Genomic DNA, 14662 nt, shown 5'->3' on the forward strand with positions numbered 1-14662 from the left:
GATACTTATAAAGCAAGGCTTGTGGCGAAAGGTTATCGCCAACAGGAGGAAATTGATTTTGAAGAAACATTCTCACCCGTAGCTATGTTTAAAAGTATTCGAATAATCTTATCTATTGCAACACACTTTGATTTTGAGATTTGGCAAATGGATGTTAAAACTGCATTTCTCAATGGATTTCTTGAAGAAGAAATCTACATGGAACAACCGAAGGGTTTTATATCCAAGGAAAGTTCTCAAGTGTGTAAGCTTAAGAGATCCATTTATGGACTTAAGCAAGCTTCAAGGAGTTGGAATAAAAGATTTGATGAAGCCATACAGGGTTATGAGTTTGTCAAAAATCTTGATGAGCCATGTGTTTACAAGAAGGTTAGTGGGAGAGCTATCACTTTCCTTGTCTTGTATGTTGATGATATTCTGTTAATTGGGAATGACATTGGTATGTTAACTAATGTTAAGGTCTGGTTATCCTCTACCTTCTCTATGAAAGATTTGGGAGAAGCCGCCTATATTCTTGGTATTAAGCTTGATAGAAATAGAGCTAAAAGAATATTAGGGCTATCTCAAAAACTCTATTTGGAGAAAATTCTAAAGAGATTTAGAATGGAAGACTCCAAAAGAGGATTGATACCTGTTAGACATGGTTTACAACTCTCCACAGAGAAATCACCAAAGACTCCAACGGAGAGAGCAGAAATGGCCAAGATTCCTTATGCTTCTGCTATAGGAAGTCTAATGTATGCTATGTTGTGTACAAGGCCAGACATTGCATTTGATGTTAGTCTAACAAGTAGATATCAATCAAATCCAGGTATGGCTCACTGGATTGTTGTTAAGGCTATCTTTAAGTACTTGAGAAGAACTAAAGATATGATCTTAACATATGGAGGAGGTGATCTGTTAATTGAAGGCTTTACAGATTCTAGCTTTCAATCAGATAAGGAGAAGCTTATATCCACTTCAGGATATGTGTTTACATGTAATGGAGCTGCAGTTGTTTGGAAAAGTTCTAAACAAGATACTGTAGCTGATTCCACTACTGAGGCTGAATATATTGCTGTCTCAAGTGCCGCTAAAGAAGCAGTGTGGTTGAAGAACTTTATCACCGAACTTGGTGTGGTTCCTTCCATTGTTAGTCCAATCCCTTTGTATTGTGATAATAATGGAGCGATTGCACAATCAAAGGAACCAAGGTCTCACAAGAACTTCAAACACGTGCTTAGGCGGTATCACTTAATCAGAGAGATTATTGGACGAGGAGATATCTCGGTGCAGAAAATAGCATCAGCTGATAATCCAGCTGATCCATTTACTAAGCCAATGACTCAGTCACAGTTAGACCATCATCTTGAGAAGATAGGTCTTAAATATTGTACTGAATGGCTCTAGTGCTAGTGGGAGATTGTAAGTGTTGTATGCCCTAGGCCATTCCTTTTGTATATTATACAGGGTGAATTTTGTATCCAAATGGCAGTTAATAATATATATGTATTCATGTGTAATTATTTGTATTGTTTAATTACTTAATGAATATATTTATTAGTCCAAAGATTATTTACAAAGAGATAATATTATTAAGAGTTAATAATACTGAGATATATTTCTTTGGTGAAATAATAATCTTAAATGTTCATAGTCGGTGGATAATGAATTGGACACTCATCTATCCTTAGACTATCACCTCTATTTATTTTCTCGATTAGTATGAGATATTAATCAGAAACAGAAAATCTCATTCTGTTTGATATGTTGATATCAGAATAAATATGTGGACATTCGAAGAGGCGAATGGTTCTGATAACAACCCAAATTATTCTTGAATAAGGAATAAGGGAAAATTAATAGAAATAATGGCAAACTATTATTCCTTCTAAAAGAGATATTTATGCATGATTAATGTGGAATTAATGATAATTAATGCAGGGGCGAATATGCAAATAATGAGGAAAATGAAGGAGTCTCTAGCATTATGCCACGCCACGTGGACCATGGCGAGATACGCCATAACGAGATACGCCCGATGAGAGCGAGTAGCGGAGACCCGCCATAGCTCTCAATGAGAGCGTACATACGCCTTGACGGATCAAAGAATACAAAAAGGCGCCTTTATTACCATCTATGAATGAGAATAAATATAATTAAATGGCAATTAATAGCCATTAAAGGGGAATAAAGACTTGACTGTTCGAATACCTCAACTCTGAGGGTTTCAATGCTAAATGCTGGGATTAATGGAGAATTGATAGCCATTAAAGATGAGTAATGACATGACTCTTCATATGCTTCCCCATTAATGCTGAAGGTTACAGAAACCTATATAAATACCCCAGCTTCCTAGGATCAAAGGTACACTTACTGATTCTCTACTTTTGTGCTTACAGTTTATTCTCAGAAATATTACTGACTTTGGCATCGGAGTGTCCCCGGCCGATCCCAACGGCGCCTCACAGGGAAGTGCTCCGATCAAGGATTTTTCCACAAGTTATCAATTGGTGCGGTGAAGCACTACTAGAAAATACTGATTTGCTGACGGAAATTTCTGACGGAATCAATTCCGTCAGTAATTTTGACGGAATTTCCGTCAATAGGTTAACCGTCAAAACTATTCACGGAAGTCTTGACGGAACGTAAATATCCATCAATATGATTGGCGGGAGATTTCCCGCCATCAATGTTGACGTTTCTGTCAATGGAAATTATTCCGTCAAAATGTTATTGACGTTTCTTTTGACGTTTAAGTTAGTTTCCGTTGAAATTGTGTTTTAAGAAAAATAGAATATAATAAATTATATATATTTTATTAAATAAATAAGTAAATATAAATAGCCTTCTTATCACTTTTCCAACCCTAAATCGCTCTCTCTCAATTTCTCTTTCACTGTGCGTACATGGCTCCATCTCTCTTCTAGGGCGATTTCAATTTCTAAACCGCCAATTCTATCTCCAAGATGGATCTTCCTCATCTACCTCATCTCTAGTCATACAAACCCTAAAATCGAAACCTTTCTTACTCTTAACAACCTTTTTCATTTGCAATTTCTTTTTCCAAAATATTCTAACTGGTTAAGTCGATTGGGTTTGGGGCTTTCTTTCTAGTTGCAGGAAGGAACGATACAAGCTTCTTCTGCGCTATCTTTAAAGTAGAAAAGCACAAAATTTCCATTTTGAGACAACGACCCATGGCGGAGCACTTTCTCACTGATTTAGTGAGATAACAAGGTACGCATCGTTACTTATAATTTTTGGTTTTCTTCTTTTGTCTTCATTTGTGGTAAGTTAGATCTGTGTTGCTTTTTGGTTTTAGGAAAATGAGTGTTTGTTGTTATTTGTTTTCAGCACTGACATTTTTTATGATTATTTAACAATCGATATAGCAAAGTTGCTTACCCTTTTTTTTGTTTCATGCCTGTTGGGCTTAAAGGAAACCAGAATCAAATTCACTTGCTTCACATGTCTGCTTCAAATTTTTTGTTTATAATCCAATCCTGGACAATTCAAGGTATTATATCATTAATTTATTAGATGCATTGCGTATATCTATCTTAAATTTGTTAGGTTAATTTTGATGATCAATTGGACAGATGGCAATGGGAAGATAAGGAATTTTCATCAGCCTTGATTACTGTTGAAAGCTGTTTTGTGGTGAGTGACAAGGCTTAGGCCTCTTGTTTGATACAATTTCTTACTTTATGCCTCCTCTAAATAATAATTAGAAGTCATGTATAAACTTATATATTTCGTTCAAAGGATTATTACTGGAATTTGTAGACATATATAATTTGTGTACACTTGTTAATTTTGTTTAAATACTTATGATTGTAATTTTTAGTCATATCGATGATTGCCTTTTGTTAATTTTTATTATCTGTGTTACTAATATGCTTGTTTTTATATCAGGTTTACTATGTCAGGAGGTAAAAGACCAGCTCCATCACCAATTCTTCGTGGTAGGAAGAGGTTTCAACTTCCTAAATGGATCATTAGTGACCTAAGTCAGCCGCAAACACCTAGTTCTACAACAAGTGGAGTGGGAGATGCCACCATGGAGGATGGTTCGAGCCATAATTCTGATTCTCCAGTTACATCACAAACTACAGCGAATGTAGTAGATCAAACTGCATCACATACTATAATTGATGAAGCAAGTCCAGTTGCATCACAAACTTCATTGGATGCAGCAAATCCACCTACATTGCAGCCAACAGTGGGTGAAGTAGATCCGACATGTACACTAGATCCACCAGTGCGGGCAGCACCTCCACCTGCACGGGTAGCACCTCTACCATCATGGGTAGCACCTCTACCGGTGCGTCCAACACCTCCACCAACACAGGCAGCACCTCCACCAACACAGGTAGCACCTCCACCAGTGCGTCCAACATGTTCACCTGCATCATCTTCCGCTGCCACAGATTCTCCAACAAGCTATGGTGATGATGGATCCTTAAAAATATGGGTCGAGGGAAAGATGTAAGTGAATATCCTAATAATTCTCCAGTTTCTTTATATAGTTGAAGTGAGTAACAAATTGATTGACACTTTCTTTATATCAGTTTATGTCCTCAAAGTTGTGTAACGAGGAAATTGACTGACATTTTCAAGTTGAACACTGATATCACTGGATACCGACTTAAAGGTGTATCAAAAGAAACAAGAACCTTTTATTGGAGGGAATTTATGGTAACATTTTATATTAATTTTGTTATGTTATTATAATTATGTTTTTATTATTATAATTTTGTTCTTATAGTTCTGTATTGGAGTTGCCACTGCTGTAAATGAACTTTGTGGATATTAACTTCACTTTTGTTTTGTTTTGTTTTGCAGAAAAGGTGCCATTGGGAGGAAGCCATAGACCAATTAGTGAAGGCTGCTTATCCACGCCTATTGAGCAAGGCATATAGTCAATTTTTGCATGGATTGCGAAAAAAACGTAAGGCTAATCAGTTTATATTAGTTAATAATGAATATAAAAACATTTTTGTTCTCTTAACATGGTGATTCTAATTTTATAAAGCACGCCCACCATTCATGCCTGAGGAAGTTTATAACGCTTGGGATGCATATTGGGATTCACCTGAGGGAAAGAGGAGATCATGGCTCGGTCAACTTAGTCGACATTGTGGAGTGGAAAATGGACCCATGTCATGTCATACCGGTGGATCATTATCGATGCTCGAGATTCGTGACCTGCTGGTAAGTAGTTAATAATCTTGTGATATTGACATTCAAGTTAATAATCTTCCTATTTTATGACAATTGTATCTGGCAGTCCCGTGAATTAGGCCGACCTGTGGATCCGTATACTCTTTTTGTGTATACTCATACACGAAACCATGATGGAGTAACATTTGTTGATGAGCGATCTCGTAGAATAAATGTAAGTTCTTACACTTATTCATTGTTTATATGGTTATGGTGCATATAATTTGGAATGATTGGTTTAAACAATATTTATAGGAGAGAGTTTCTGCAACGCGAGAGAGGATTCAACAAGTGGAGGGCGAGGTTGTTGACGAGTATAGAGTTTATTATGAATCTGTTGGAGGATTCAATAATAGATCTAGATTGTACGGGCTTCGAGAGGGATCTGGATTTTATGCTCAGTCAAGGGCTACAACAAGTGTACCATCCTCTTCTGTTTCACCTGTACTTCAGATGCCACAGATGACTGAAGAAGTCCAACAAATGCAGCGTGACATTCGAACTCTTATGGATGGTCGGCAATTGGACCAGTCGCGTGTGGATGGTATTGAATCTCGTCTTGAAAGGGTGCTAGGAGATATTGCAAACCTGAGAGCTGAGATTGAGATACTGCACATAAACATCATGTCAGTCAATGCATCAAATCGTCAGCCACCAGCTCCATAGGGTCAGGTACTTATCGTTTGATGTCGGTTTTGAATGTCTTTTCTCTATTTTGGTTCTCTGTTTGCTGTGATTTTGCATGTCTTTTCTCTATTCTGGTTTTGCATATCTTTTGTCTATTCTGTTTTTTTAAAGAGGGCATGAAATATATTCTAAAAAGAAAGAGATAATTCTCTATTTTCTATACATTATGTTCTATTATATCAAAATAATAATATAGGTTATCCTTAGGAAATATGAACCTTTTGTTTTCGGATGATTTTTCATCCTTAATGAAACTCTCAATCAATTTCAGCATTTTGCAAAATGGAAAAGAATGTATGACAATTAGCAACTAATATACCAGCATATAATTGCACCTTATATGCACTAAATTCAACTACATGAAAACATAGCAGACACAATGAAATGATACACTGTTATCTTGCTTCAATTGCTTTAACATTTAATTAAATAGGTCTTTCAATTCCTTTTAGTTTTCAAATTGCTTATCTTTGTTTTAGTCTTGATTTAATATTATGCTAGATCGAGATTTTATGAAAGGATAATGTCTTTTCTCTGTTCTTAGAAATGTGGTTTGGTGACTATCTCAATAAAGCATGTTCTTTATGTCCAATTTGATTTACCAATTAGAGATTTGTCTTTTTACAGTTTTCACCAATTATAGAACTGGTTCGGCAATAAATTTTCTTTCATCATCCATCTTTATGTGCAATTTGTCTTTGTCAATGCTTATCACGGTTTGTTGAATAAACAGCCTTGTATGTTCTAGTTACTTCGGATTAGTGTCTATATTTCGTGTCGTGTTTGTAAGTCAAATGTTGCTTTACTATGTTAATGGTAATTTTACATGTGTTATTTTACAGGTAGCTTTTTACGCTAATATGAAGAAGTGCCATCAAATTATATCAACATATTTTGATAGTTGATGCATGGTGCAATATTTTTTGGTTAGGATCTCAACCTTTTAGGTTATTTTGGCGCATGGTCCACATTTTAGCCATTTTGCATAGAATCTAATACTTTTTAGATTATTATAGATCTTATTAATTTGATTACTGTTGTAAACAAGTATTTTTGGATTTATACTTATTAATATATCTAATTGTAGTTTGTATTAATTATGTGCATATTCTTTTTTTGTGTTTATCAATATTAATTATAATAACCTGAATAACGGTTTTGATATTCATAAAATCAATTGTTGTTAACCAATATTTGTAATAACCTGAATATATGAAATGCAGTTTACTGATGATAAATTCGTCGGAAATAAAAATGCTGACGGAAAAGTGTTAATGAAAATGTTAGACAATTTTGATGATTTAAACGTTAAGAAAAGCGTTAGCAAATTCCATCAGTAAAGACGTTGGTATAAACGTCAGAATCTTTTGACGGTTTTAACGTCAATAAAAACGTCAGAACAATCTGACGGAATAAATCTGTGGAAATAAAACGTTAAAACATTCTGACGGACAAAATCCGTCAAAAACCGTCAAAAGAATATTCCGTCAATATTCCGTCAAAAATTATTACCCACGCATGTATTACTGACGGATTTTGTTCCGTCAGCATTCCGTCAAGAAAGTGATTTACTGACGGAACTTCAGTGTTTGCTGACGAAATTTTCCGTCAGTAAATAGATATTTTCTTGTAGTGAAGGTGGATCTCTAACAAACAGAAGATCACAAAATCTTGATTGTATAGAGTTTCACAAAGAACAAAACAATGGAGTCAACATAATAGAAATCACAATCTCAAACTTTGGCTCAATCAGTACAACAAATCTATCCAAAGATACAGTTCTCCATATATTGGTGGGAAAGAGTTTTCTACATTAAATCTGGAATTTTATGATGAAAAAGATAAGTTTCCTCCCCTTTCTTATTCCATTTTTAATTAAAGAAAATTGAGATCCCTCACTCTTATAAAGTGCTATGAATATCATTACATGTTATTATGATAAATCTAATAAACTGTGAAAGATGAAGTCATAGACACAAATCTTTCATTAAATCTTGCATGCTTACTATGCCCTCATATTTTTATGCATGACAAGTATAATATGATATTATTATTGAATTAGTACAAACGCATGTATAAGACCCGTAAAAAAAATCATCCATTCAATGTGATTTTGTCATTTGATATTAAAATATCATAAAAGGGCTCATGTAATTACAAATGATTTAGATCTGGTCGGTCTTTTGGATGAACATGCATATAACTATTAGAAGAAATTACAAAAAAAATCATATTTGGTTTTTCCTTGTACAATTCACCATCTATATATGGCTTTTCTCCTATATAGTACTTTTAATATCAGAAATTCATATTTTTGAATATTGTTTTGTCAAACAGTTATTTCATTCCCTTTTTTACAAGGATGTGTCTATTCATATAAAAACTGTTTATTTGACATTGTTAGAATTTCTGTTACCAACACAAGAGACTTGAAAATATTGAGTCTATTTGTAATTATCCTGTAATTGTCCCTAACTATTAAGGTCATTATGGGCTGATGAATTACCAAATTTGATAAACAAAACTTTCATGTCCTGAGCTAACTACAAAATAGTGCAAGTGTCGGTTTCGGATCAGAACATTAATTTATGCAAAATTCTTAGGATATACATGAGAATTCCTTAAAGATTGGAGGATTGTATGTGAAGGTAGGTGAGAGTGAATTTTGAGTAATTTTCCTTACACTCCAAATTGGAGGAGAATCATGATACATGTATTTTTCTTCCAAAATTACCCTTTCTCTTTTATTTTATTCGTACAAATGAAATGATATAAGAGTAATTTTTATATATAACTATATTATTAAATCATCACTTACCCCTCTTTAATTACACCTCATTCAAATGAGGCTTTAATGATCTCTGAATGCCATTAATGTATGGATGCACAATATTAATTGCAAGTAAATAGCAACTACATAAGATATCTTACCCAATATAGAATGTCATAACTTTTATGACGTTTAAAATAAATATGCTATCTTGGATATTAATGCGCATTGAAATACAAAAGGATATTATTCTTAAACCATTCTCATTATGGTTATTTATTAAGAATTCATTATGATATTCATGTGCAGTAGCAATCTTTATGGTTATGACCGTTATACGTGATATTATTATTAAAACAAGCACGATTAAAATTCTATTATGAATTTGTTTGACATATAATATTTACTCGGTTTTATCCTTTGACTAAGTTCATTCTAGAGTCAGGGACCAACGTGAAGGAATTATTAAGTTGATTTCAAGATGAACTAAAAATTCCATAAAGAGACATTGCATTATACATGATATTTGCCAACAAGGCCAATGCAAACAGTCTTTTGCTATGAAGTATGTTCCGTGGATCAAGCCACTGATCCCCAAGGTAAGTGAATATAGCTTTTATGCCTTACCACAATCTTTTAATAATGGACAGGGTATGCCCCATTTCTGGAGTTCTTTCAGTGCTAACCCATAGGTACAAGGGAATTGCTAATAATGCAACCAGTGCCAAACACTAGCATGAAAAATAAAGCTCAATCCAAAGAAGTGTATATTCAGAGTCACTTCAGAAAAATTCCTTGACTATGTCATTAGCAAAAAAGGAGTTAGAGCAAATCCAGATAAAGTAAAAAGCCCTGCGAGGAAAAAGGTGAAAAGAGCGCCTAAATAAAAGCCGTGCGAGGAAAAAGGTGAAAAGAGCGCCTAAATGAAAGCCCCACTATGGGTGAGAAAGATCCAGAGGTTGAACGGGCGGATCATCGTACTAGAAAGATTGTCAACAAGCATATCAAGGTATAAAATAATTCCTAGCAGAACCACCCTTGATGAGCAGACCAATCTGAAGGGGAGACCTGCATTTGTATCAATCTGTCATGGATAAAGCTATGTGCACCGTGGTTATTCAAGAAGAAGAAGGTCAGCAGTTCTCCATCTATTATGTTAGCAAAATATTGAAGGATGCGGAGACAAGATATTCGAAGCTAGATAAAATGGCTCCCACGGTTGTGACAACATCCATCCGCGTTAAACCATAGCTCCAAGCATAACCTCAACATGATCGAGATCAAGATCAAGAGCCGGCTTCACCATCATGATTCAACATTGAACACACGAATGATGAGATTGAAAGGCGAGTGCATGCCACTCTGGATAGACAAGAGAACAATGCAGAAAGATACGCCATCCAGTTAACAGGAATTCACCATTCACAGCGCGAATCATGGGGTACGAGGCGGAAAAAATGATTAAAACTTCCAACTTACCACAATATAAAAGAAAAGAATCAATATAAGCGGGACATTACATATCCCGAACCCAAAGGAGGGGAGCATGTAACCGTTGGAAGAAACGCCAAAGCGTACTACAGGTTGGCCACCACACTGAAGCTTGCTGGGAGCTGGCAAACTAGATAGCTTTGTCCAGAATAACAAATAACAAGACGACAAGCAGAAGACAGATCCCAGAAAGAAATTCAAAAGTGTCATTAATGTCATAGCAGATGGACCGATGTATCAGCCACACGTGGAAAAAGCAAAAATATCCGCTCTGGATAAAACATCCCTCAATTGCCCCTTTTGCAGAAACAGGTCCAGTAATCTCTCCACATACAGATGCGTTGACAATTGAAGGATGGGAGATGAAATGAAGCGAGTAATGGTAGACACGGGCAGTTCTTGCAATGTCATCACCATAGGTGCATTCTCCAAACTAAAGGTTGATCCGATCCAAATAGAAACAACCATTGTTGACATCATAGGAGTGGCAGGTCACACTATCCAGACCAAGGGCCATGTAACTTTGGAATGCAAGCTGGCAGATGATGATCAAGCGTGGATTGGTGATCTGGAGTTCTCTATTATGAATGGACAATCAGCTTATAACATCATTCTTGGGCGGCCGTTCATCTCAGAGGTTGCAGCCCTAATTTCCATCCGTCGTATGGCAATGTACATTCCCACCAACAAAGGAGGAATAATGATTAGCGGGAACCAAAAGGCGGTTCAAGAGACCTACTCGGCGTCGCTATCGATCGGCCCACAATTCAAAGATGACGAAGGTGAGGAAGATGAACTTGTCACTACAGCTTTGGGCGACACAGAAACACTCCTTATTGCTGATGGAAAGCGGGTGCGGATCGCCAAAGGATTAAAACCTGAGATCAAGGAGGATGTTACGAAAGTTCTCATTGAGTCTGAAAGCCTATTTGCATAGGAGAATGAGATCCCCACAGGAGTAAGCCCAGATGTGATTACTCATAAGTTAAACATCATTGAGGATGCGGTTCTAGTTGCTCAGAAAAGACGGAACCATAGGCCTAAAAATCAGTATTTTTACGTATTCTTATATGTGCATTAAACTGTTATAGTATCCTATATTTTATAATTTATTCTTTCTCGCCATACTTCTTATATTCATTTTCCTAGCTTTTATTCCTGATATACGCCCAGTGGCTGGCGAATGAAAAGTTCCACAGACGGATCAATTACCTCAAAGATAGGACAATTGATCCCCATCACGGGCGGATCCCCTTTCCACAAAGATAAGAAGCACAGACCCTCAGGAGCTTTCAAAAGAGCTCAAAATCTCTCCTCAAAGACAGGAAAAATATTGGTCACCATCAAAAGCGGGTTAAAATTATCTCAAACATGAGAAAATTACACCCTAAACTTTCTCCTCAAAGATAGGAGAACAATAATCTCAGCGGCGGATCGATCTACCTCAAAGATAGGAAACGATTGATCGTCGTCAGAGACAGAGTTAAAACATTTCTCAGACGTGAGAACTTTACACTCTTAAATACTCTTCCCAAAGAAGAGTCTCAAGACCTGGCGGCGGATCGATTCACCTCAAAGATAGGAAGCAAAATCGATCGCCTAAGGCAGCTTAACTTCCTCACCAGGAATAAAAGCTTCTAACCTTCACAAAGGTTCACACATTGGGGTACGGCTGGCCACCTACCCTAAACAATCGGAGAAATCCTAAACCAGATTCTAAAAAGTTACTTGCTAAAAGATATAATGCATTAGTAAAAATAGTTCTGGAAAGAAAAGGGTTCATCCAATAATGAAGCCTCGTCTTCATCCAAGTAATGAAGCCTCGCCTTCATCTCCAAACAATGAAGCCTCGTCTTCATCAAAGTAATGAATTCACGTCTTCATCATAGAAATAACGAAGTCTCGCCTTCACAAATGCAAAGTAAAAACACTTTGAAAAATGAGTAAAGGCTAAAAAGGCAAGTGCCTAGAGTGCCAAAACCCTCCACAAAATGCGCAAAAGTCCCTAAATGGCTGATCATTCTTACTAATCCCTAAAGGCGGGTCATTCTCCTCAATATGGCAGAACTGAAGAAAAAAAAGTCCCTAAGGTGAATCATAATCCTATACGGTAGGAACAAATGGTCCCATAAAGGGCGGGTTATTCCTTTCTAAAAGAAATATAACTCTCGAGAAGCCCCTAGAGGCTAACAATGGATACAGCTGACCACCTATTCACGAAGAAGAAAAAACCCCTAAAAGTGCATCATATCCATATATGATCCCATCTAGGACGGGTCCACTTTCCTCCAAGATGGAAAAATAAAACACCATTTAGACAGCCCTAAAGAGCTTTTTATACCTTTAGGGGGGGCTTCTGATAACAACCCAAATTATTCTTGAATAAGGAATAAGGGAAAATTAATAGAAATAATGACAAACCATTATTCCTTCTAAAAGAGATATTTATGCATGATTAATGTGGAATTAATGATAATTAATGCAGGGGCGAATATGCAAATAATGAGGAAAAGGAAGGAGTCTCTAGCATTATGCCACGCCACGTGGACCATGGCGAGATACGCCATAACGAGATACGTCCGATGAGAGCGAGTAGAGGAGACCCGCCATAGCTCTCAAGGAGAGCGTACATACGCCTTGACGGATCAAAGAATACGAAAAGGTGCCTTTACTACCATCTATGAATGGGAATAAATACAATTAAATGGCAATTAATAGCCATTAAAGGGGAATAAAGACTTGACTGTTCGAATACCTCAACTCTGAGGGTTTCAATGCTAAATGCTGGGATTAATGGAGAATTGATAGCCATTAAAGATGAGTAATGACATGACTCTTCATATGCTTCCCCATTAATGCTGAAGGTTACAAAAACCTATATAAATACCCCAGCTTCCTAGGATCAAAGGTACACTTACTGATTCTTTACTTTTGTGCTTACAGTTTATTCTCAGAAATATTACTGACTTTGGCATCGGAGTGTCCCCGGCCGATCCCAACGACGCCTCACAGGGAAGTGCTCCGATCAAGGATTTTTCCACAAGTTATCAGGTTCGAACTGTGACGTTAGATAATAATTGCACAAAGGTTTACTCCTAGTCAACATAATTATTATCTAGGTCATAATAGTGCATATAGTCCTTTGATTTGAGGAAACTTAGTTGTTCTTGCACAGGTAATTATAATTTGTTCCTGCTTTGTACTGTGATCTTAATTCTGGTAATCCGGCAGTGAATCGCTATAGTTAGTTGTGTAGTGTAACAAGAGTTTGCTAATAGAGGATTCGTTACTCTAAGTAAATAGAGATAAATCTTAAGATAGTTATTGATTAGTTTTTTTTATGGAATGAGTTCCTGGCTAGGACAATAAGACCCGTCTTATGAGATAAGTATCAAGGAATGGTTCCTTGATGTGAGTCTTATTTTATCAAAGACTTAATCAATATTTCTTAGTATCTTGACAATTAGAGCTTGACACTTTGTGGCTCTCGTCAAGATCGGGATTTTTAATGAAAGGACTTTAGCGCATGGAAATTATGATTGATGGTTCATAATTAGTTTAATTATGAGTTTACTTCAAGTAACTTCATTCTTTAAGTGGGACGTCATGGCGCAGTGTGTTAGCTGGAGATCATGACCTTTAGAGGACTATAAGTATATATAAGCTAAGCTTATATAGGATACACTTGTAGTACAAGGAATTGGATTCCTAACATAATTAATAAGTGTTATTATTATGCCTCTAATGCCAGTTAAAGATGAACCTAGAAAGTCACACACATACAAGTTGTTTGTATCAAGCTTTAGTTAAATTGATTAATTAAAAGTGTTTTAATTAATTGATTGACACAATTGAATATGTCAATGGGATTGACAAAACATTATAACACTGTTTGATATTCAATTGAGGAAATTATAAATTATTATTCTTGCTCAATTTACATTGATGACTTTTTCCAAATACAGTAGTCAAGTGTTGACTGTTAGAATAAAGGATATAATAGTAATTAATTAAGTTGTTAATTAATTATTATTATATTAAATTAATAATAATAATATAATTAATTATTATATATTAATAATAATTAATTAATATTATTATATTATATATATATATATATATATATATATATATATATATATAACATGCACTAGGACCAGGACATGTGTCCTAGTGCATGCTTTTGTTTCAATCCATCCTAGATTGAAACAAAAGTATATATATATCAAAAGATGTTTTTGATATATATATACGAAAAAAAGAAGAACAGGAGATACGATTTTTGCGGTTAAAAAAAATCGGATCCGGAATCAGTTTTCGATTTTGAGCAAGATTAATCAATTTCTTCAAGGCTTGATCTAATCGACTTAGTGGACTGACTAGAGGCTTCACCACTAGAGAAGTTTTAATACCCGATTGGAATCTACAAGAGGTATTTTTCCAATCTCGTAGTATAAATATCAATTTGATTATTGAAGAACTTAATGATCTTGGTTAAGGATTTGATGT

At 35.6% G+C, this 14662-nt stretch overlaps 1 long non-coding RNA gene across 1 annotated transcript; it reads left to right on the forward strand.

Annotated features, from left to right (window-relative positions):
- Positions 1 to 4367: 4367 nt before the first annotated feature.
- LOC136219683 (uncharacterized) lies at positions 4368 to 4915 on the forward strand. Its single transcript, XR_010684243.1, has 3 exons — positions 4368 to 4470; positions 4554 to 4680; positions 4828 to 4915. It is a non-coding gene; the product is annotated as an uncharacterized lncRNA (long non-coding RNA).
- The last annotated feature ends 9747 nt before the right edge of the window (positions 4916 to 14662 follow it).

This window comes from Euphorbia lathyris, chromosome 2 (assembly GCF_963576675.1).
Source record: "Euphorbia lathyris chromosome 2, ddEupLath1.1, whole genome shotgun sequence".
NCBI lineage: Eukaryota > Viridiplantae > Streptophyta > Magnoliopsida > Malpighiales > Euphorbiaceae > Euphorbia > Euphorbia lathyris.